The 22350-nt window shown below is 35.2% G+C and overlaps 1 long non-coding RNA gene across 1 annotated transcript; it reads left to right on the forward strand.

Annotated features, from left to right (window-relative positions):
• The first annotated feature begins 1611 nt into the window (after nt 1–1611).
• On the forward strand, nt 1612–5986 carry LOC103410871 (uncharacterized). The gene is made up of 6 exons (XR_525439.4): nt 1612–1747; nt 1847–1937; nt 2223–2289; nt 3125–3191; nt 4343–4373; nt 5854–5986. It is a non-coding gene; the product is annotated as an uncharacterized lncRNA (long non-coding RNA).
• The last annotated feature ends 16364 nt before the right edge of the window (nt 5987–22350 follow it).

Here is a 22350-nt window from a genome sequence, read left to right on the forward strand (position 1 = left end):
TTTACATTATTCAAAAGGTCACCTTTATCTATATATAGAATAGGATTAAGGGACATATTTTTACAAATACTTTTACACTCTTTTTAAGCCTTTTGATTATATGACAACCAAGGGTTCTTATTTATTCATTAAATGATATGCATGCTTATGTGGATTTTAACTAATATTAAAGATAAAATAAAATTGAAAAAAACATAAAATCTGAAAAAAAAAATATAATTAAAAAAGGAAGATAATTTAACTAAAATTGATTCTCCCATCCCCATTTCGATCCAGACTTGGATCCAGACTTTGAACCCTAATAAAAACAATCATGAAACTTCTTTAAATTCATGTACTTGTGCAATTAAACACATGCCTGAGTTCAACCATGTATTGAAAGGTTCCCACAAACAGACCTGATATTATCAGAGAAGATTATATGAACGAATTGTGCATTCTTCAAGATGACGTTCCTCCCTTCCCCATTCAGGTAAAATCTCAACTTACCAAAAAGTTATTGTTTCCAATTGCTTGCATTTGTGATGAGGCACTTCTACTTTGTGGGGTTTGCTTAACTTATTATAGCATATGGCATGCATTGCTTCAGGTTGCCTTCGACATAATAGAAGAAGAAATTGGGCGACCCCTCGAAGCTGTTTTCAGTAAAGTTTCATGATTTTTTTGTTAGGGTTCAAAGTCTGAATCCAAGTTTTGATCGAAATAGGGATGGGAGAATCAATTTCAATTAAAGTATCTTCCTTTTTTAATTTTCCAAATTTTATGTTTTTTTTTTTCAGTTTTATTTTATCTTTAATATTAGTTAAAATCCACATAAGCATCCATGTCATTTAATGAATAAATAAGAACCCTTGGATGTCATGTAATCAAAAGGCTTAAAAAAATGTAAAAGTATTTGTAAAAATATTTGTCCCTTGATCCTATCCCTATATATATATGTATGTATATATGTATGTGATATCAGCTGCTTTTTGAAGTTTTTGATATTTTAATAGCAGTCAATCTGCCTTCAAATGCTGCATTGTAGTTTCTGTTACGTATTTCTGTGATTTTAATTTTTTAATTTTGCATTTGCGCTTTTGTAGTCAAATTAGTTGCCTTTTATGTCAGCATGATATCAGAGTAGTTTATTGTGACAGCCCGTCTCGGATGTATATATTATTTATCCTCGAGAGCGTGGGAATTTCTATTATACCCTTGTTATTATTGAGTTGTGTGTGTGTGTATTAACTAAGGTTTTGGACCAATAGGTTCTATCCCTTATTATTTGGACCTAATTAGAACTAAAGACTTAAGATTTTGGTTGGTTGACTGCAAACTGGACCACACACACATACCCTCCCTTTATCCCGTTGACTTTCTCTCCTCCCTCTCGTATTTTCTTCCATGTCCGTACAATTGTACAAACAAACCTTGAACCTTCCATTTCATGCACGGATCGAGCTCGTGGTTAGCATCATCATCTTCATCTCATCGTCACGCACTCATCTATACCATTTTTAGAACGTGAAGACCTCATTTTCCCAAGAACCCGAGAACCCAGTTTTGGGTCATTGTTCATGCACTCGTGTTATCAAAGTTTTTAAAAGATTTAAAGCTACTAGTGAGTTGGGTCATTGTTCATGCACTCGGAGAAGAAAAACGAAGTGAATTGGACGTCGGGAAGTCGAGTTTGGCGAGTTTCAAGTTTGGCTGGATTATCGAGGTTCCTCTGGAGAAATCCCATGGATTTCAAGGCTTGAAAGTGGTAAGGTTTTGTTCCTCTTGTCCTAAGCTTCATTTTGGTACAAATTTCATGAACTGTGGTTGAGAAATGAGCGGAAAATGATGATTTGAAGTTTTCCAGTTTTCTGGCGACGGCGTTGGTCACCGAAGTTCGAAGGTTGAAGACGACGGAATATTCTGTCAAGTTTGACAAAATATTCTGACGGCGTCAGGTTAGTTTTAACGGAATATGCTTCTTTTTGACATAATATTCCTTAACGCCGTTAAAGATTCTGTTATGTGTCCAAGCACGTGGGGGCGCGTTTGGGCGTGCCCTTGCCGGCGCGTGGCGGCGTATGGGGCATCGGAAATTTTTTCTAAAAATATGGGGGTGTTTCTGAGGTTGAGTAGGTCATGGTGGTATATTTAAATGCCCCGTTTGCGCATTGTATGAGAAGTTAATTCCTAGTTTTGTGTATGTGCTTTAAATAACGTTTATTCAGTTATTTCGCATATAGGTGAGACCTATCCTGAGGACAAGCACCATTAATCGAGGCTCGGGGGCTATGACCCTTCGACATATCAGTGAGTGGGCTTTTGGTTTTCCGTACATACCTATATACTTAAGATTTTTCCCAGAAAATGAATTTGAATGATTATACGTTTTGAAATGCCATGCAAAGTATCTGCCTATTTTATTTATGCATTAGTAGTTGCATATAATTATGATTGGTGCTGTGGACACACAGCTAAGTGCTAGGTAAGTTCATAAATTAAAGATGTGAGATTACTTCAGTTATGCGAGTTATGATGTGATGTGATGAGAGCTCATAAACTTGCACCCGGTGTTAGTGCTCCCACTTAGAGTTAGGGCACAGTCCTTCACGTGATGTTCACCTCCTGTACCATATGCTACCTTGGATCCAAGTTAGGTGCACAGTTTTGTTGTACAGACCACTTTAGGTGGTTCCGACTCGTAGGTGATCCGCGATTATTCGCACAGCCGTCATGTGATCGTAGCACTAAAGCATATTTACTTTACACCTAGTCTTGTCATACAGACCACTGTAGGTGGTTCCGACTCGTGTGCAGGATTTGATTTGATGTGATTGAGATTGGTTATGAGCTATATACTCAGCAGTGCAGTTTGAGTTAGAGAGATTTGGCTGATGCAATATCTGACATTTATATATTTTGCCTGGTTTACCTATAGCATTGCATTAAGATACTTTGGCATGGTATACTTCTATGGATTTTCATCTTGAGTATGATTTCTGATTCAGATTATTATTATTATTATTATTATTTTCTGGGAAGTTATACAGGTTTTACGGCGAGGGGTTAGAACTTTTGAGAAATAAAATCATTTTGAAAAGCTTTGTTTTTGCCCACTCACACTTTCTATTTTGTGCCCTTCCAGGTTTTAGGTAGAAGTGCTTGGTGGATCACGAGGATTTCGACGGGGGTTCTGACAGAGCATCATAAATGTAGGATCACCCTCGGGTGTTCTATAATTAGTACTTGTCCTGCTTGACTGCACTTAGGATATTTATGCTCTGGTTGTGTATTTCACGTTTAATCTCGCACTAACACTCTATCTTAACTAGTTCTGCTAGTAGTTTGGTTTTTATTCCTTCGCAATTCCCTTATATCTTTGTTGCTTCCGCACTGTGCACATGGTTACGTCACTCCCACATGACGGCCAACATGCCTTGATTTAGGTCAGGGTGTGTAATTTATTCTCACTTTTAAGAGGATAAAGCATTTATGAGTATGTTTGTAAGAGAGAGAGAAAAAAAACCTTGTTAGGTCGTTGACTTTAAAACTGAAAGTCTGTCTTTTTGCCTAAACTAATACTATACTAGTTGATTTGAATTTTAGACAACAGGTCAAGTAAAATCTCTTAGTAAGGATAATAAGAAACTCTCATAATAAAATAATAAAATAAATAATATATATATTTTTTTAAGGAAAACTAACCAAAAGGGCTTCAAAACTTTGAGTTTTAACCAAAAACCATGTTGTAAGTTTATTTAATGGTTAGTACAAAGTCCACTTTTAAATGAGCCCAACTTAAATGGCCCAACCTAAATAACAAGTTGATTTGTCAAATTTGCCCCTAATGGTTTTAGGTTAACTTATGTTAATTAATTAATCTGTTAGTTTAGTTACTTTGAAATTAGCACAACCGACTAGAAGGGTTCTTTTTTGCGAAAACGTTGCAGAGTTCTTCAATCTGCAGATTTTAACTTTTTTTGTGAACTGGGCAAAGGTTTTGAGATTCGATTTTTTTGAAATCCTGATTTTTGTGTTGTTCATTTAGGTCTTTCGAAGTAAGAATTATTCTTCAATTGAAGGTTCATTGAAGCTTCTAAGATTTTTTTTTTCCCGAAACTGAAGGTTATGAGATTTTATTTTAGATTTGTGATCTTCATTGTTTTTCATTGTTTCACTGGAGTTCTGTAATTGATCACCGTTCTTCATAGTTTTGTTGTTTGGAGGTAATTGGCATTGCATTACAAGTTAGGAGATTCTAGTTTCATAGTTTTTCAAGTTTTTGCATTGATTGATATATTTTGTGTTCAAATTACAATATATCAGGTAGTTGATTCCTTTTTTTTTTTTTTGAAATTTTCAGTTTGGATCTTATTGTTTTGAAGAATGTGCAGGTAAGTCTTGATTTGTTCATCACGCTGTCTGTGTTTAATTTTTCATAAATAGTGGATGTAGTATTATAATAGTTCTGAAACAGTTGTTATTATAGTACTTTTTAGCTTTTTAATTTTGTTTGTGATGTTTTGTTTTAGGAATATTGTTAGTTTTTTGTTCATTTTATATAAATATGATTTATGAAATACTTATTGTTTTGTTTTACAAATATTGGGTTTTGTTTTGCAACAGATTACTAAACAATTTTGGGTCGTGTGTTACATTTTGTCGTTGTGTGTTTAATTTTGATAAATAATGGATGTAGTATTATACTAGTTTTTGAAACAGTTGTTATTATAACACTTTTTAGCTTTTTAATTTTGTTTGTGCTGTTTTGTTTTTGAAATATTGTTAGTTGTTGGTTCATTTTATATGAATATGATTTCTGAAACAGTTATTGTGTTGTTTTACAAATATTATGATACATTTTGTCGTTGTGTGTTTAATTTTCATAAATAGTGGATGTATTATTATAATAGTTTCTGAAACATTTGTTATTATAGTACTTTTTAGTTTTTTTTAATTTTGTTTTGTGATGTTTTGTTTTAGAATATTGTTAGTTTTTGGTCCCATTTTATATGAATATGATTTTCTGAAACAATTATTGTTTTATTTTACAAATATTGGGTTTAGTTTTGCCACAGATTATTAAACAGTTTTTGTTGTGTGTTACATTTTGTCGTTGTTTTTTTGTTATCTGCATATCATATTTGTGTACTGATTTGTAATTGTTTGTTTTTTTTGTTCTTTAGTTATGGAGAATTGTAAACTAGCTCAGTTTACATATGGTGGTTTATCCGTTATTAGTTTTATTTCATCAACATCTACATTCGATCAATTTGTATTGATATTTGTTCTAAGTTTAAGGGTTTGAGACTTGGTTGTTTTGAGTTGCGATATGCTTTGAATGAAGATCTTACTTGTCTCCTAGATTGTGATGCCGATGTTATGAATATGTTGAAGGTTCTTGATGTTGTTGGAAAATCTATCATTGAAATATTGGTTATTGATAAATGTGATGGTTCTATAGTTAAGTTACCTACAAAAATCACATCTTCATCTTGCCGTACATCAAACTCTATGATTGTTGTTAGTGAAAATGATCATTTAGGAAAGTATGGTTCTCATGGTATCCATAATTATATGTCAAGTGAATGGGATAGTTATATAGAATCTGAGGGGCAAGTTTTTAGGGGAGGTTGTGTTGATTTCCAAGATAGGTTGAAGAAGTTTTATACTAGTAGTTCTATCTTAGTTTGATAAGTAGTTGACAATTGAATTTATTTATTTATTTTTGTTGTTCCTAGATATTTGATTTTATTATTAAATAAAAGAAAAAAAGCTGTAGATATACTTCAAACACAGTTTAAGAAATAGTTTAATTGGAGTTTCAGAAGTAGTTTATATTTTGACAGTACATTTTCCTTTTTGTTTGTACAGAGATTTTTAAGGTTGGCTATTATTGATTCAGAAACTAGCAAATTGGAGATGGTTCTTGTCAATATTATCTGGTATTTGAGGCCTCAAAAGAGAGTGATCACATTTATGTCAGATAGACATGATGGTATTTTGAAGAGCGTTGCAGAATTCTTTCCCAAGTCTCCACATTCATTTTGTATTGTTCATTTGAAACAAAATGTCAGTACTTTATTTCCAATGGTGGCTGGTGAAGGACTAAAGGAGAAAATGATGAATCTGTTACAAATTGTGCGTATGCATGTACTCCATCTAATTTTGATGATTACTGATGTGAAATATTCTAACACACAAATTAACTAGGCCGGGGATTAACTAGGGCTCGTTCTAGGCCGGGGATTAACTAGGGTTGCTAATCTACACAAATATGACTCAAAAACACAAAACTAGACTTAAAAACACTTAACTAGACTCAAAAACTCAAAACAAACTAAAAAGACTCAAAACAACACAAAACAATCAAATAGACTCAAACTAGACACTAGAGGGTGAATTGGATGAAAATTGATTTTAACATGACTCAAAACACTTAAAAATACAAATTGGACTGATTCTAACTAACTTGACACAGCAAAATAAAGGGGATTGGGTTTTTGACGAATTTAAAGTAAAGACAATTAAATTAAAAACTTAGACAGATTAGTGATGCGATGAAAGTTAAGCACTCAAATTAAACCCTCTTGTTGTCAAATTGTAGTATAAATGCAAGTAGGGATCGTTCTAAATTGGGGATTAGGAGGGCTTGCTAAAACCTCTAAACTTACTCAAAAACATAAAAACAAAGTTAAAAACGTTTGAATAGACTCAAGGGACTCAAAACAGATTCTAAAGACTCAAAACTACCTAAAAACACTCAAAACTGGGCAGATTTGACTCTAACACAATTTTGGACGAATTTAGTGTTTTGGTTTGAATCAAAACACTCAAAAACACAAAAAAGACCGAAATTTAACACTTTGAAACAAGAAAGTAAAATGGGGATTTTGGTTTTGATGAATTTGAAACAAACAAACAAGTTATAAAACTAGGCAGATTGTAAGACAAATTTGAGGAATACGATGATGGATGGATTAGTTAGAGGTCCGTTCTTCACACATGACACACTTGTACATGAATCGATTTCCAATTGCTTTTCAATAAACTATGATGCTCAACACCCCAGATTAACCGTGATGCACAAATTAACCCTCAGATTTTCCTTTACTCATTGAATTGGATGAATGCATGCGACAACCCAAATCATTCTCTAAAAGTCCCCTATATGAATGCACAATAGAGATACAATCAGAGATCATTACGTTCAATGAAAATCATAAGTGTTGACGAGGCAATTATAACTATGAATGCATGATACAATTGCCAAGAATTCAATTAACGCGATTGTGATAAACAACCTTCACTACTCATGAATATAAACTTGTAACGATTAGGTGAAACTCATTTATATTCTAGCATCTAATTCATGCATGAAAACTAAGTATGCATCCTTAATAAACATACAAGAATCAGTTATGAATAAAATAGATAATTGAATTGCAATCACAACTTATCAAATCACAATTGGAAGAAATCAATTCAAATCTCAAGCATGTTCATGGCTTCAAACTTCCCCCTAACTAAATAGGGGTTTAGCCACTCATAATTGCAACAAAATTAGAAAATAACAAAGTAGACATTGAAAGCAAGAACGAAGTACACCTAAAACGCTCCAAAGTTCCAAGCTTGAAACGCCAAGGACCTTTGTTTTCACCACCTTGTTGTAGCACAAGTGTCTAGGATGTGTATGGATATATGGATGGAATGGATTTGCACGGCCAAGAGATGAAAGTGTATGGATTGGTGAGATGTAGTGTGACTAGATGAATGGATGATGGTCATGGCAAGGAAATTGTGTTTGTGAATGAAGTTGTGAGATGTGAAATGTAGTGTCTTTTGATGATGGCCCCCCAAATTATGGTGAAGGGTGGATGTATTTATAGGCTAGGGAGAGGAGTGTATGGAGTTGTAATGAGTGGATGTAATGGGTGTAGTGGGTGAGTGTTGTGGTAATGAGTGGATGTAATGGGTGTAGTGGGTTGTGGTAATGAGTGGATGTAATGGGTGTAGTGGGTGGATATTTGGTAATGAGTGGATGTAATGAGTGTAGTGGATGAATGTTTGGTAATGAGTAGTGTTTGGTAATGAGTGGATGTAATGAGTGTAGTGGATGAATGTTTGGTAATGAGTAGTGTTTGGTAATGAGTGGATGTAATGGGTGTAGTGGGTGGATGTTTGGTAATGAGTGGATGTAATGGGTGTAGTGGGTGGATGTTTGGAGAATGGATGTGTTGGGTGAAATGAGTGGATGTACTGGTAGGTGAATGTGTTGGGTGAAATGAGTGTGCTAAAATGGTTATTTATAGGGAGAGGATGATGCACAAACTTCAAATTTCGTCCATTCCTTTTGCTCCAAGCATATGCCATCCATTCCATGCCAAAAAATGCTCCAAAATGCTCCAAAATGCACTTCTTTGCCAACCCTTTGGACCTACAAACATACCAAAATAGCTTAAAATACTAAAATAACTACGAACTAACAACATAAATGCCAAGAAACAAGCTAACTAAGTCGCATAAATATGCTCCTATCAATTAGACACGAATTTGGGGGAAATATGGTTGATTGGCTAGCTAGAGGGTTCTTCTCCACACATGATACACTTGCATACAAAACGATTTCCAGTTGCTTTTCCAATAAACCATGAACCTCAACACCCCAGATTAACCGTGAAAAGCACTAATTAACCCTTAGATTTTCCTTAAGTCATTGAATTGGATGGACAATGCATCGGCAACCAAATTATTCTTCAATAGTTCCCTACATGACAACATAATAGAGATACAATCAAAGATCATTAAGCTTTGTGAAAATCATTAGCATTGACAAGGCATTCGTAACTACGAACAACATGATACTCCTGCCAGGAATTCACTTAATGCGATCGTGACTAGCAACCTCCACTACTTATAAATATAAGTTCATAACGATTAGGTGAAACTCCCTTATATTTTAGCATCAAATCCCTGCATGCAAACTAAGTGTGCACCCTTAATCAACAAACAAGAATAAGTCCTTAATCAAACAGTTAAGTAAATTGCATTCACGATTCATGAAATCACAACTGGAAGTAATCAATTCATAAATATGTTCATGGCTTTGAATTCCCCCTAGCTAAAACGAGTTTAGCTCCTCATGTTTGCAATTAAACAAAGACAATTAAATTTAAACATTAAAACAATGGATAGAATACACCAAGAAACGCTCCAACAATCCAACGTCTTGAATGGCAAGCACGGCTCCAAGGGTCTCCTCTCCTTTCTCCTTGTAAATCTACAGCACAATGGGATGAATGTGTATGGGTGTATATGGCACAAATTTGTAGTGAATGGTGGTAGAGGGTGGTGATCTGAATGAATGTTGTAGCAATTATATTTATAGGGAGAAAAGGCACGGCCTGGGTAGCATCGGAAAAGGATTGGCACTCCAAAACCCAAGTGGAATGGGTTAAAACAATCAGAAACCAAGGGAAATTAGGATGACACATCAAAAACCATCAGGAACAAGGATATAGGGTGCGACACAACTAGAAAAAAGGGTTCTAAAAGGGGTTGGGGCGCCACTTTTGTAGGCAGAGGAGATAAGGCTTCTAGAATCTGAAATATGTATTTTAAATGCATAATTATCCCTTATAAATGGCTGGAATTAAGGCACAAACTGATTTGTATGAGATAAGATTGGATAATGCTAGATTAGGAAAGGATAAGATAAGATAAGGTTAGTTTGGATAAGGTTTTGGATAATGACTCATTCTTTTGAGCTGATTCCTTATCTCCTTTGTCTTGGATTTATTTTCTTTATCTTTTCATCACATTCCTAGCCTCTTGAACTTCAAATTCATCCATCCATCTTGCTCCACTCATAAGCTATCCATTTGATGCCCAAAACTGCCTCAAAATGCTCCAAATTGCACTTTCTTGCCAACTTTGTCATTTGGACCTACAAACGCACAAAAATAGCTTAAAACACTATAATAAACACAAACTAACTATGAAAATGCAAGAAAACAAGCTAACTAAGTTGCATAAATATGCTCCTATCAAATTCCCCCACACTTAGCTTTTGCTAGTCCTTGAGCAAAACAAGAGAAACAAAACAAACAAAACATAACCTAAACCTTCCAACATTTATCTCAGGGATTTCCAATGGAACATGACATGTTAAAAATCACTACTCACATAGATTTTAGCCATCCCTACCCTCAAACACGTACTTAATCACAGTCACCACTCACTAACTCACATTTAATCAATTTAAAACATGGTTTTGATGGTAGTAACATGCCTTAGAGAATTCCGTCAATTCCTCATCGGATATACTCTCTATTTTCACATAGATTTTCTGACTACACTCCCTATACTAGGTATATGTGAGAAGATTGATGTAAACATGTAGACTAGCCACTCACATATGTTATAATCAAAGAAAGCACTTTCTGGAATTATCAATGCATGTATATATATGATTTCATGAACGGAATGCCACTACTTAGACGCGAGAACCAAGGATACCATATGCTTATACCAATCAAACTCCACATATTGAAACACACAACAACCAAGATAGAAGTCTAAGGGTTGTAATAAGGCTAAGGGTAGTATGCAAATCAAGGAAATCAACTTAGAATTCACTCTTGAATGCAACAAATGACTTGAAACACTAAGGGGATTTCGTACAACTTATGGTCATATTCAAACTTTTTGGACCCTTTCTTCAACAACCAATACTTGTGAGCTCATTCTCACTTATTTCACAACTCTTTTTTTTTTCTTTCTTTTTTCTTCTTTTCACGTTTTTTCTTTTTTTTCTACCCGTATACATATCTTTCCCCCACACTTGATTTCTGCAATATGTTTGATCAAAAGGAATTCCATCTAAGTCATGCTCCACTATACTTTAAGAACAAGGGTATGGATAGTCCTATTCTAGGCTAGGTGGGAATAATGTGGCAAACAACGAAAATAGGCTAAATAAGGCTCAAAGGGTGTTAAACCTACAATACATATGCAAGGGATTAAGGCTTTTTGGCTTTGGTGGTAACTACTAAACAACTTCATCTTGTTATATGTTATACACTCAATTTTAAGTTTTGAATGAAACGGGCATGAGTTCTAATATTTGGAACTAAAGTGATAAAACGCATTCTAAGTAGCAACCAAGCAAAGAATAATGAGATCATGCAACGACTTTAGAAAACAAGAAATCATAGATTAATAACTCTCCAAACAAAGTTTAGGCTCAAGTCTCTCAGGGTTGTAGCGTTAGTTTGAGTTCCTTCCTTCAAGCATGTTACAAAAATTGATTTTTTTTTCTTCTTTGTGATTACATGTGAATTCGTTAATGACAACTACACCCAAGCATAAACCAAAGAGCATATCAAACTTCCACCTATGTTTGTAACTTTCTTTAACAGTCATGCAATTAAAAACCAAATCCTCATCATTGTGTTGGAAGGTACCCTAAGACACAAACAAAAACGACTCTAAAACGACTCTTTTTGAGTTTTTCAAAACTTCTTCTATTTTTTTTTTCAAATTTTCGTATTTTCCTTTCAAAACACACTAAAACACTTCAAAACACAATAAAAACACTTAAAAATAGTGAGAAACAACTCTACTGGTGCTAGGTGATAAAAACCCACGAATTTTCAATAAAAACACTTGTTTACCCCCCCCCCCCCACACATAAACCAAACATCGTCCTCAATGTTATAAACATAAACTCACACATAAGCAAGCAAACAACACAACTAACAATCACGACAATTATGGCATAGTAAAAGCAATAAAGAGTAGAGTTTAAGAACGCAAATCTGGTTATGGAGTCGGAGCTTCCTAGTTCTTCTTTATTTGAACGCATGGGTTGCCTCCCAAGAAGCGCTTTCTTTAACGTCTTTCAGCCGGATGAAATCTCTTCTTTAGCTTTATTGGACCCCATGGCATGGAGGGGTACATCCTCCACGACATTTCCCTTGAAACATTTCATGCTTTGGATCTTTAAACGGAAGAAGATAGTGATCCTTCCTGATTGTGGTGTTTTGCTTCCTTAAGTGAACGTGAACTCGCCTACCACCTTGAATTCGATTAGGTAGCTGCACCAAATGAGGTAACAACCTATTAGTTGAAATGGGAATGGGAATTGGCGTAGGTGGCTTACCAATGTATTACAATGAAATGGCAGCACTGTCAATAGATGCACAAAGGGTTCTCTCGACTAGATTTGGTGGTATGAGGGTTGGGGCGTGTCCCTTATGCTTTACTCCAATTCCCTCTTCATTGGTGCTTCGAAATTCATCCCTCTTAATTGGTGTTGAACGTTCCTGCCCTACATCTTTAATTACATCAATGGAAAAACAAGAACAAACATCATTAGGATTCTTAATAGATTCAGGAATTTTAAAGTTAATCATATTGCCACCAAACGCCATTGTTAACGCTCCCTTGGCCACATCAATAGTCGAATCCTAGATCAAGATTATGTTTGCAATCATCCCTGGCATGTACATTCTGGACCAATTTTCTCATCTGTTCCTTTCCCTCAACGACATATTGTTTTCCTTCATTGACATTGTTTTGAACATCCTCCGCTATTAGAATAATTGGTTCCACTATCGGTGTTTTTTTAAACTTCCATTTCAGCCCCATTTGGCATTAGTTCCACTGTTGGTGTCTTCATCTGAACTTGTATTTCAGTTGCATGTGGTACTGGTGTCAATTCTTTCTTATCTTTCAAGGTGTCTGGAGAAGCACTCGAATATGGAATTTGTGAGGGTTCCATTACAACTACCTTTGATTGAGCTTTTTTCTAACTTCTTTTTCAAGCTCCCAATCTGTTTCAGATAGTCGTTGATCTTTAGAATATTTGCACTGGTCTTTGTCTACATCTTTAACATTTTGGCGTTATGTGCATTGTTATTCTTCTAATGAACCTCTACTTTTTGGAGAAGCTTTTCAACTTCACTACTCAACATTATGTTCGTTTGGCCGAGTATCAAGCATTCTCTGTTTGATGCATCCATTGCATGTGCCATCATTTCCCTGAATGTTATATACCTTTTCTCAACAATGCTTCTAGCTTTCTTGAACTCATCGAATAACTCTTCACTTATAATTGTATTCATGCCAATAATGTGTTTTTGGACAATAGCATCGAGCTTGATCATTTTCTCACCAAACAGTTTATTGAATTCTATTTGGGCTTCATTAATGCTGATATTCTCTAGTTCATCAGTTTGCTCTGTTTTCTTGTTCACATATTGATCATTTCTTTCACCGTTGTTGATAACATTCTGATCAAGTCCAGTTATGTTTTCCATGTTTTGTCCTTCATTTTCATAATGAACCTCAGTAATTTCGGCATCGGTTGTCTTGCATTTCTTTGCTTTCTTTTTATGCCTTTTTGCCTTTGAAGATTGTTCTTCTAGGTGAGTAGAAGGAATTTCAGAACCAGCTTGCACACAAGAACATTACATATTGATAGGAGCATATTTATGCGACTTAGTTAGCTTGTTCTTGTGCATTTAGGTTGTTATTTCTTAGTTAAATTAGTATTTCAAGCCATTTTCGTGTGTTTGTAGGTCCAAAGGGCTAAGAAGGCAAAAAAAATGCATTTTGGAGCTTTTTGGAGCAATTTTGACCATGGAATGGATAGCTTATGAATGGAGCAAGGGAGATGGACGAAATTGAAGATCAAAGGAGGCTAGGAATGAATAATGAATTGAAGATGAAGCACAAAGAGTTCAGAATTGGAGGCCAAAGTGTCTAAAGTTGGAAGTTTCTATTCCTGGAGGTTTCCATTCTTGAAAGTTTCTATTCTTGACTTGGAGGTTTCCTAATCCTTCCTCACCTATGTTCCAGACACAAAAGGGTTCCAAAATATGTTAGAACATTTAATTACATGTTTTGGAAGTCCTAAACTTTCCCTAAAGGCCAAGCCGCACTACCCTAGGGCTTTTCCTTTTCTTGCCGCACAAGGGATCCTCTCCTTGCCTATTTTCTGACATAAATCAACATTCCCTTTTCTTCAAGCAAGAAGCCGCACCTTCCTTCCCTTTTCTCTCTTAAATTCTAACCTTAAATACCTTTCCTATATTGTGCCACATCTTTGTTACCTAAATCTCTTTAATTTCTAATTCTCCCTTACCTATTCAATTGTGGGACAAAATAGTTAAGTTTTTAAGACCCTTTTCTGAACCCTAGCCGAGTTTTAGCCCATATATACCATCCTTAGCCGCATCCCTATTTCATTCATCATTCTATACACATAGCCGCACCCATTCACATCCAGAAACCATACACACACATCCTTGTTGTAGCCATCCACCCTAGACCACCTTCCTGACCCCAAAACACATCTCATACACTCCATACGCCTTTGTGCCGCATCAACAAGAAAGAAGGAAGGACTCTTGGATGTTCAAATTTGATGTGAAAATTAACTAGCACTCAAATTAACCCTCTTTTTATCAATTGTAGTAAGTATGTAAGTAGGGATCGTTCTAGGCCGGGGATTAGGAGGGATTGCAAAATCACTTGAAAACTGACTCAAATACGTAAAAACAAGTTTAAAACACTAAACTAGACTCAAAGAATGCAAAACTAACTTTAAAATACCAAAACAAACCAAAAGACTCAAAACAGCACCAAAACACTCAAAACTGCGTTAAAAACACAATCTGGGCAGTTTTGAACACTAGACACAAACTTGGACGAAATTAGGTTTTAACTTGACTCAAAACACTTAAAAACACAAACTAACTTGACTTCTAACTAATATGACTCAACAAAGAAAAGGGGGATTGATTTTGGACGAAATTGAAAACAAAACAAAACTTTGTAAAACGAACAGATTGTAAAAACGAATTTGATTTAAATGGGTGAATGGAAGGCTAGCTAAGGGGTTCATCTCCACACATGTTACACTTGCATATAAAACGATTTCCAATTGCTTTTCAATAAACCATGAATTCTCAACGCCCCAAGTTAATTAGGTCCGCTTAAATTAACTTTCAGATTTTCCTAACGTTATTGAATTGGATGATTGCATACGACAACCCAAAGCATTCCCCACAAGTCCCCTACATGATTGCATAATAGAGATACAAGCAAGAATCATTAAGTTCTATGAAAACCATAAGCATTGACGAAGCACTTGTTACTATGATTGCATGAAACTTATGCCAAGAATTTACTTAACGCGATTGAGATCATCAACCTTTACTACTTATGAATATAAGTCCATAACGATTAGGTGAAATTTCCTTATATCCTAGCATCAAATTCATGCATGCAAATTAAGTGTCGACCCTCAACCAACATACACAAATCAGTTTTAATTCTTGTAGATAAGTAAATTGAATTCACAACTTATGAAACGCAATTAGAAGTAATCAAATCATATAGCAAGCATAAACATGGTTTCGAATCCCCCCCTAGCCAAGGGGGGTTTAGTTCCTCATACTCGCAAAGCAAAGATACATAAATTTAGAAATTAAAATCCAAAGAAAGAAAACACCTAGAACGCTCCAACTTGGCAGCAAGCTCATCAACGAATTCTCCTTCCTCCTTGCTGCGGCAGAGAACTTTAGAACAGGTTTTTGGGGTTATTTGTGGTGTAGAATGGATGGGGAATGGTATGGAAAGGTTTAGGGTTGATGGGGGTACGGCTAGGGATGATTTTGGGCAAAATTTTGGGACTTTGGTGATGGAAAGGTGCGGCAGAAATCAAGGGCAGATTTCTGGCGTGAATGATTGTGTATGGGAGATGATATATGATCTAGGGGTTATAATGAGTATATATAGGCATCCAAAACCCTAGGGTAATCAGATTAGGGTTTCTAGAAGCCCAAATCCACCAGAAATTAGGTTAAAACAATCAGATTTTTAGTGGGAATAAGGCCTAAGGTGCGGCTAGGGTTAGGGTTTAGAGATGGGCCTTCTAGAATGCCTTGCAAGGCAAGGAAATCAGATATTCTAGAGGCCTAGGTGCGGCTAGGGTTAGGGTCCACAAGGAATTAGGGTTTAGGTCATCTAAAAGCCCAAAGCCAAGAATAGAAACTCTCGAAAATGGAAACCTCCAAGAATAGAAACTTCCAACATTAGAAACTTTGGTTTCCAAATCTGAATTCTTTGTTCTTCACTTTCATTTCTTCATTTCTTAAGCTCCTTTGACCTTCAAACTCGTCCATTCTTTGTGCTCCATTAGCATACACTCCATTCCAGCTCAATTTTGCTCTAAAATGCTCCATTTTGCACTTCTTTGCATACTTCGTCTCTAAACCTGAAATTGCACGAAAATGACTTTAAACACTAAAATAACTAAAGAAAAACAACATAAATGCTTAAGAACAAGCCAACTAAGTCGCATAAATATGCTCCTACCAATTGTTGGAGCATTTTAGGTGTAATTCGTTCTATATTTACAATGTTTAATTTATTTTCCTTCTATTTTGCTGTAAACATGAGTGGCTAAACCCCTCTTGGCTAGGGGTGATTTCAAAGCCATGATTATGTGTGCAATATGAGTAGATAAATTCCAGTTATGAATTCTTGAATTGTGAATGCAATTAGCTTAACTATTTGATTGATAACTTAGTTGTGTTTGTTGATTGAGGGTCGACACTTAATTAGAATGCATAAATCTGATGCTAGAGTATAAGGGAGCTTCACATAATCGTTACAAACTTATATTCATATGTAGTGAAGGTTGCTAGTCATGATCGCGTTAAGTTTAATTCCTAGCATGAGTGACATGATGTCATAGTTGCAAGTGCTTTGTCAATGCTTATGAATTTCATTGAACGTAATGATCTGTGATTGTATCTCTATTATGATGTTATGTAGGGAACTTTTGAAGAATGCTTTGGGTTGTCGAATATTATGATGTCATGTAGGGAACTTTTGAAGAATGCTTTGGGTTGTCGAATGATGTCATCGAATTCAATAATACAAGGAAAATCTGAGGGTTAACTAGTGATGTCACGGTTAATTTGGGGCATTGTCGTTCTTAATTCAATGAAGGAGTAACTGGAAATTGATTCGTTTGCATACATGTTATGTGTGGAGAAAGAACCTCTAGCTAGCCTACCATCCATTTAATTCAACCAAATTCGTCCAAAAATCTGTCTTAAGTTTTAGTTACTTGTTTTATTTTAATTTCGTTCAAAACAGCCCCCCTCTTTACTTCCTTGTTTCAAAGTGCTTAGAATCTGTTTTGTTTGTGTTTTAGAGTGTTTTGAGTCAAGCCAAAACCCTAAATTCGTCCAAGGTTGTGTTTAGAGTCGGAAACTGCCTAGTTGGTGTTTTTAGGCAGTTTTGATTGTTTTGAAGTTGTTTTGAGTCTTGTGAACCTGTTTTGAGTCCTTTGAGTCTATTTAAACGTTTTTAACTTTGTTTTTACGTTTTTGAGTCAGTTTAGAGGTTTTAGCAAGCCCTCATAATCCTCGGTTTAGAACGATCCCTACTTGCATTTCTACTACAATTTGACAACAAGCGGGTTTAATTTGAGTGCTTATATATTTTCACATCACATATTTTGTTAATTTTCACAAAATGTCCAACATTTTTTATGGACATTGACTACACTGTTTATGAAATATACACACTATTTATGAAATTAACCAACGCTGTTTATGAAATATACACACTATTTATAAAATTAACTGACATTGTTTATGAAATGGACACTCTCTTTATGGAACTACAACATAATTACTCAAACTATTTATGAACAAAGACATAATAAGCCATGGTTTTTTATGGAATAATACAAAAGACACATTGAATGAACCATTTTTTTTGTGAATCAGTTAATTGTTTATAGATGTTATTTGGTCATATATGATAGTTTTTTGTTTGGAGATTGTTTTCTATCTGTTGTGGTATGTCTTCTCTATTTAATTCATCTTCGTTGTTTGATTCATCCTCTTGAGTATCAGGTTGCTTTCTTTTATTTGGCTTTGTTTTTTTTGTGGTTGTTTCTTTGTAGGTTCTTCATGTGGTTGTTGAGAAGGAATGGCATCCTTAATCAGCAAACAGTCACATTAGATAGGTGTCATTTTATATGATAAATCATTATTTTTGTGTTGGAAAATAGCATTTTCAAAGTGAAATATATTGATTATTAGTGATTACCTTGATTTTTTTCCACTGGGATATCCTTGATTGCTTTGTGGATCATGCTTGTGTCCCATCTTCCAATCGTCGGAATCATGTTTTCTCGTCCTTTTATTGTCTCCGCTAGATTTGTGTGAAGACATATCTAGTACTATATGAATTAAGAAAGTGATGTTAGTTTGTGCAAAATTTTGTAAGAAACAATTCATGTTATTTTTATTAACTATCTAGCACTAGTGGTAGGTTATTCTCCTTACTCCTTTGGCCCAATTGTACTTGTTTAGGTGTTGCAAATTCGTACAGATTTTCAGGAAACTCGAGGTCATGTAGGTGCCAGAGTTTGTAACCAGCAATGATTGAACAAGGTGTGCTCATTGTTGGAAATGTGCCCTAAAACCAATCATATGATGATACTTTACGGACATTCCACATGTTAAACTAATCTAGTTTAACTATAAAGGGCAAAGATTATTGTTTGAGCCGTCTCATATAAATGTTATATGCTTAAATGATAAAGTCCAAGGAATATGTGATTGGGAGAATACGATCTAAAAAAGTTAGATTCATGAGACCATTCTTTCGTAGACACATCCTAAATGTTCCTGATCATAGGATTGCCAATTGGGCATTGACAGTCTGTTAAGATCAGTACGTATTGTGTCTTCTCTCAGGGAGAGTGACTAGTCTCGAGTCATTGGTGTGTGTGACATCAAGACAAATACGTAGGTGCTCAATAGAGAATGAGTTCACTGAACACGATCAACGAAGAGTTCTCATATTCATGTCACATGAGAACTCATGGTTGGGATAATGCAAAGTAGTCTTTTGACCTGAGGCATCACAGTTGTCTTGTGGTTAAGTCCTTGATCTTTGATTATGTCAAAGTCACCCCATCGGGGTGTCCACGGCATCATTGGGGTTAAGCCACTTAGTCATGGAGACAAGTGAATGCGCAACAAGGGATCTCTAACCTTCAAACCGTTTGAGGGAGAATACTCTATGATATGATTTAAAACCTCTGGCCAGAGTATGAATGAGATTTAGAAAAGTCGTTCCAAATCACATTCAAGGTAATCATATAAGCACACGAATCACATTGGATAGTAGACATGAATAAATAAACTATCAAACCAAATAATGTGGTCAAGAGTATTGTATTAGAGAAAGACCGTATTGCATTTGTAATCCTAAACTGAATAGGTTCTCCACCTCTTCTGATTAGCTTGGGTAACCATGATATGCTGCTAGGTGTCACTCATGGTTTGTGGAAGCCCTAAACGTGTGTAATCACTAAAGGGAGAATTGAAAGTAAGTTTCAATTCACAATCGATGTAAAATGGTTTTAATCGCCCACTGCCTCGCTAAAAGGAACCTAATGGATCGTACACCGTGTAAGGTGGAGATTGAAGAAACAATGGAGATGAGTAAGAATAATTAAATGGTTTAATTATTTATGGCAAGGATTAATTAATATGTTAATTAATCAAACGAATAAGTTCGTTAAAGACCTCGGGATAGTTTTGGACCTTAAGGCCCAATGGGCTTCGAACGTCAAGCCCATTGACTTAAGTTGTATGACAACTTAATGAATAATGATTCACAAAGGCCTAAAAGGCCCAATGAAACCCCAAGGCCGGCCATAATGCTTTTGGAGTGGGTTTTGGACTTATTTACAAGTTTGCCACTCCAATGAATTAGGGTATAAATTATGACTTTATAGCCAAAATTCATTAAGGGTTTGTTTTGGAGAAAATTGGAGAGAACATGTCTCTCCATTTCTCTCTAAAGAGGCCGGCCCCTTGGAGGGTGTATCTAGCCATACTACTACTCCAAGGTCACTCATTTTCTTCTCCAATCTCTCCTTGGTGTGGAGACTTAGAGGTTCTCAATTTTGGGAACTTGGAGAAACCTTTTCATCCATCCAAATCCATAGATTTTAGATCCAAGGAATGAAGGCCCTCTCTTTGGGTGATTAGCCTTTGCTTATGCAAAGAGGAATCTACAAAGGTATACAATTTCAACTCACTTTGTTTTGGGTTGAGTTTTGGTTCACCAATCTACTAGGCTTTGAATTTCTTGGTTAATGTTTTGTTTTTAAGTGCATGCTAGCATGATTCCGCCTTTAATTGTTAATTGCATGCTTATAGATGTTGCTTAAATGAACATGTTTTCACAAAATCTTCCTTCACTCATATGAGCGAAGTAATATCTTGTGCATTCTCAGGTGTTTCGTCTTCGAGTGCTTTCTCATATGCCTCTGTAAGATGCTTCTTCTTAACTACCTTGACATATGTGAAGTACTTTTTGATGAGGCAGACATCATCACCAAATTTGGTTGATTTGTCAGTATTCGGTAGATCAATTCCTTCGTTGTTCAATCCGAAGATTTGGACAACATTATCGGTGGAAATCCCTTGTGATTTATGACGCCTAAATTTGAACTTTCGGTTTGTTGGGTTGTAGCAATTAATGATTTTGATCAAGTCCATATCGAACTTCCTCTTCCTTTCTGACGTAATCAAAGTCCCATCCATGTACGTCTTCAGTAGACTCCAAAATGGTGTCTTTGCTAGTTCATCATAGATGTCTTGACGTTGTTGTAACATAGGGTTGTAGACTTTCATTGCTTCTGCAAACCCAGTCATGTTGCATCTATACTGGAGGTATTCCTTCTTCTGCTTAGCTTCTTTTTTCTTAGTTTTACCCTTCTTTGTAGGTTTTTTCGTTGTTTTCATCTGCAACAATGAAAATTGTTAGGATACTATTTATTGAACTATAAAAAAAATGCATGTTATTTATGAAACCATGCCAAATAGACTCTATTTTATGTAATGTACCAAAATAAACTCCATTGGAAAAAAAAAAAAAAAAACTAGACACCAATGGTAGAAACTAATAAAAAAAAAAGATATAACTCACAATATTTATGAAATATCCCACACTATTTATGGACATAGAACAATATAACACATTGTATATGAATTATCCCACACTATTTATATGGAAAGGGAGCAAAACAAAACAAAATCAACCTAGATTGTTTATGAAACGGATAAAACAAACCAAAACAATCCTTAATATTTATGAGATATAACTATTGAGAACTGTTTATGGATCTAGAACAATATAACTACACTGTTTATGAAATATCCCACACTATTTATTCGGAAAGGGATCAAAACAAATCAAACCAACCCACTTTGTTTATTAAAGGGATTAAAACAAAACCAAATTAATCCACATTATTTATGAAATGGAGCCAATTGAATATTAGTCCAAAATAGCCGCCAATATTTATGAGATATAACAAGTAAGAACAATTTATAGGTATAGAACAATATAACCACACTATTTATATGGAAACGGATCAAAACCGAAAATTATTTCTGGAATTTAAGCGTAATAACCTATATTTTGTGAAATTAATGAAAAATAACCCCAAATTTTTATGAGGTATAACAAAATATACACTGTTTATTGATCTAAAACAATATAACCTATACTAACTGTGGATTTGAGGCAAAAATAACTCACAATATTGCTTGAACTATCCTAAAATTAAACATGAAAATGAAGAATAGTAGTAAACATACAGAATTTCAGTTTCAAAAAAAAATTGAATAGTTATCAAAATGCAGTTTCTAATTTAAAATTGATAGATTATTGATGTGATAATAGGAGCATATTTATGCGACTTAGTTAGCTTGTTTTCTTGCATTTTCATAGTTAGTTTGTGTTTATCATAGTGATTTAAGCTATTTTCGTGTGTTTGTAGGTCCAATTGGCAAAGTTGGCGAGAAAGTGTATTTTGAAGCATTTTAGAGCAATTTTGGGCTGGATTGGATTGCATGCATGTGAAGCACAAGGAATGGACATTTTTGAAGATCAAATGAAGCGAGGAATGTGCTAAAGAGATGGAGAGATTAATTCAAGACTTGGAGGATGAGTAATCAGCTGCAAGGGGACCTAAAACCCTTCTAGAAGGCCTATCCCTTCTCTTATACATGTGCCGCCCAACCTTTCTAGAAGCCCTAGAAAGGTGGCGCCCCAAACCCTGCTAGAAGTCTCAATTTCTACACAAAACATTACGTTTCTAGAAGCCCTAGAAAGGTGGCGCCCCAAACCCTTCTAGAAACCCTAAAATCCTCCAGAAACCCTAGTTATTTTCCCCCTTGGATTGGGCCAAGCCTTGTGCCGCAAAACCTAAGCCTTTTCCTCTAGAAATTCGGCCAAACCCTAACCTATAAATAT

The sequence above is a fragment of the Malus domestica genome, chromosome 16, assembly GCF_042453785.1.
Source record: "Malus domestica chromosome 16, GDT2T_hap1".
Lineage (NCBI taxonomy): Eukaryota > Viridiplantae > Streptophyta > Magnoliopsida > Rosales > Rosaceae > Malus > Malus domestica.